Source organism: Triticum aestivum, chromosome 5A (genome assembly GCF_018294505.1).
Source record: "Triticum aestivum cultivar Chinese Spring chromosome 5A, IWGSC CS RefSeq v2.1, whole genome shotgun sequence".
Lineage (NCBI taxonomy): Eukaryota > Viridiplantae > Streptophyta > Magnoliopsida > Poales > Poaceae > Triticum > Triticum aestivum.
Window position 1 is genome coordinate 388,555,398 of NC_057806.1, and position 3,667 is coordinate 388,559,064.

Sequence of the window (3,667 nt, forward strand, 5' to 3'; positions counted from 1 at the left end):
GGAGGCGTACTTGGAGGGTGAGCTCCACAGCAAGTGGGAGGAGTGGAGAGCGGAGTGGTGCTGGATCGTCGAGGAGAATCCGCAGCCCTTCACCGCCGTGCGCCAAGCTCCAATAGTGCGCGGCAATGACTGGAGCAACGTGGCCCCGGAAGACGAGAGGCTGAAGATCGCCATTACTAGGATCCTTCGCCTCAGGCTTGCCGGGCTCACTGTAGGCGCTGTAGGCGCAGATTTCCTCCGCCGCCGCATCACCCCCCTGTAGGAGAGGGGGAGGCCCGCCTGGGAATTCAAGAACTCGGCGGACATCATGAGGCTGCGGCCGGGCCTCAACTACAACTTCACCGTCATGGAGCTGGATGCAATGCTCCTGGAGTTGTTCAAACGCGATCCCCAGCACCCATTCACGCTGGCGAGGGGCGTCGTTCCATTGTGCAATAATTCTTCGCTTGACCGGATCCGCGCCATGATGCCGTTGTGCGATTCACACGGAATCGTTCCAACTTGGCAAGAGCCCGCGGATGACGTCGTGCAAGCGTTCTTCGACAACTTGGAAGAAGTGCCGGTCCGCGCTGACGAGCAGAAGAGCCTCACCCGTGACACCACCGACGAGGAGCTGCAGCGCATCGCCACTAGGGCGGAAGAGGTTGCGGCCGCAGCTGCCGCGGGCGCGTTCGGGTTCACTGTGGAGGAGGCGGAGGCGGCAAACCTCGCCGAGCGCGCGGAGTTCGTTGGTGAGGAAGAGCCTGCCGGCTCCGTAGCTGAGCCGAGCGAGGCCGGCGAGGAAGAGCCCGAGCCTTCAGAAAGCTTGCCGTAGGCGGAGCCCCCGGCCCCGCCAAGAAGGCGTCTTCGCAGGGGCGCGGACGTAGCGGGGCGGCAGCCGGGTCAACAGCCGCCGAGCCGTGCGACACGCTCTACCGCGGCGAGCAATGTTGCCACGGGAGCGCCTCACGCAGCAGCGGCAACTGGAGCTGGATCTTCCTGGGCCACCGCCACCGCCCCCGCCAAGCGGGCAAGGGATCCTACTCCTCCGCCTCGCCGCACCGGAGGGGGGCCGGACTTCGATCTTTCCGCGCTCAGCTCCGACGAGGAGGAAGAAGAGTAAGTTTCTTTGGTGCTCTCGTAGTTCTTCAATGTTGCTGTTTTTATCTTGTATCTGACTTGCTTCAATCTGGACTCCTTTCTTTTCAGGACGCTGGCCCAGAGAGCGGCGAAGAGGGCCAAGGCCGCGGTGATTGTCATCGAAGATGACCCCACCGTGTCAGCAGCAGGGGTGGGTCCGAGACCACCTTGACGGACCCGGCAACCACTCCTCAAAGCAGCCCCCAGCGCAGCCCCCAGCGTAAGTTCATAGTTAGCTTTCCGCTGTCAGGCGCGCATGAGTGCTTTTTCCTTTGTTGATATCTTGCTTGTTGATTCATATAGGAGCAGAGCAGCCATATCAGGAGCGCCCGGAAGCTGGTCCCGAAGTGCCATCTGCTTCGACTACGCCGCCAAGGGAGGAGTTCCCGGTAAGGGAGCGCTCTCCGGCAAGGGGCAGCACCGTCGATCCTGCGGCGGCCGAGACCGCAACTGCAGGTCTTGGCACAGGTAATTCACTTGTCCAAAAACTTTCCCTTGGGTTCTTCTTCTTCTTCTGATTTTCTTCTCTTGGATTTTTGATTGATTTTTCTCCCTTCTTCGTTCTTCAGACCCATCTGCTGCTGAGCCAATGGAGACAGAGGGCGCCGGCGAGGAAGGGGCCGGTGTTGATGAGACCGCCGGCGAGGAGGCCGCCAAGGCTGCCGCCGCAGAAGCCGGCGAGGGGTCGGGCGATCGCACTGATGACCCTGAGGCCGCAGGAGCGCCAGGCGCTGCGCCGACCGCCGATCCCTCTGCCGCTGCTGCGGAGCCGGGCTCCGAGGAGCCCCAGCCCGGCGCTTACTTGAAGGCCGGTGACGATATCTTCATCAAGCTACCCTGGGCGTCGAGCTCCAGGGCGCCGGTCGAGGGGGAAACTTTCGATGAGGAGGTGCTCGCCTCTGCTGGACTGTCGTTGGTCGACGCGCCCAGCAGCAGCAGTGGCGAGCCTGAGGAGGAGCAGCTGCTGCAGAAGCTGCTGTCACTCTACCGCGCACGGCAAGCCAAGCTGGCTTCCCGGGAAGCGCTTGTCGCGAAGGCGGGAGTTGACATGGAGAAGCGCGCGGAGGAGCTCCGGGGCCACAATCAAGAAGCTCTCCGGTCCCTGGCACAGGAGTGGGAGCGACTCGACGAGGAGCGCACGGCCTTCCTTCTCGAGAAGGCCGAAGCTGAGGAGGAGCAAAGGCTGGCTGCCGAGAAGCAGTCCGCGCGAGAAGGCGAATTGGTGCAGCGGAAGGCCAACCTCGACAGCTACGAGGAGGAGCTCGCCGAGTGCGAGCAAGCACTTGGCGGGGCGCTCAAGGAGGCAAAGGACGCTGCCGCAATCGCAGAGGCTGCCAAGAAAGAGCTGGAGGAGAAGGTGGCGCAGCTGGAGGCCAACATCGGGAAGAGCGGCGAGGAGCTTGCCGTGCTCAAGCGTGAGCGTGAGAAGGATGTTGCCGCCCACGGTGAGCTGCAAGGTCTTCTCGCTGAGAGGGGCAAGGAGCTCAGCGCCGCCAAGGATTCCAATGCAGACCTGGAGTTGAAGCTGGCCACGCTGACGCAGACGCTGGACGCCGCCAAGGAGCGGGAGAAGACCTTGTCGGAGAAGGTCAAGGCTGACAAGGCGCTGCTGGAGAGCATCGCAGTTACCTAGAACTCATTCAGAGATACTGTGGAGCACTGGACCGAGGGTCTGGTGAATATTGCCGCAGTCATCGACGAGGAGCTGGCGCAGCTGGGGATGGAGGACTTTGGGTATCCCTCCGACGAGAATCTCCAACCCAGCGCCAAGCTCAGCCTGTTCTTCAAGGGCGTGGCGACGGCACTCCAGTGGCTCCGGGAGAGGATCCCAAAGCAGCTGGCCGACGAGTCACGCAAAATCTGCGCCGGGGTTCTCCAGAAGGTGCTGATGAAGGTGGCTTTCCGCAATCCAGGCCTCAGCTTCACCAACGTCCTCAAGTCCTTGCCGCCAGACGCCGATCGGGACGCACTCAAGGCCCTTGTCGCACCCATTGTGGACAAGGTGAGCGAGATCAAGAGGGTTGAGGGCGATCGTGTAGACTAGGCCGCTCATTTCTTCTTTTCCCTTGTCGCTGCTAATCACGTTATGAAAACAGTCTGTTAGAGCTGCGACAAGTTATCTTGTAATATAACTTTATTTCTGTTATCAATTGCTATGTTATTTCCTCTACTAGATTCCTTCCTTTGTATGTTTTTACCCTACGCTTCTAGGGAACTTGTCGGCGCAGGAACCCGAGCCGCGAGCGCTGAGTGCGGAACGTCAGCAGCCTGCTGGCGGCGCTGCTTCCGACAAGAAACCTTGTCGCGACTAGATGCAGCACACTTAAGTTGTTGAGCGGACTCGAAACAAAGTAAGGGCGCAACTAGCCACAAGTTGGTTCCTCCACGCACAGGTTTTCCATACAAAGCAGGGTCGTTCGAGGAAGATAACTCAAAAATTTAAAAACTGATTGCTCAAACTTTGGCAACTTAGCTTTTCTGTCGTTTGCTTCCCGGAAAGGCAAAACTTTGCTTGAACGACGCCTGGTCCATACCACAATCTTCTCCT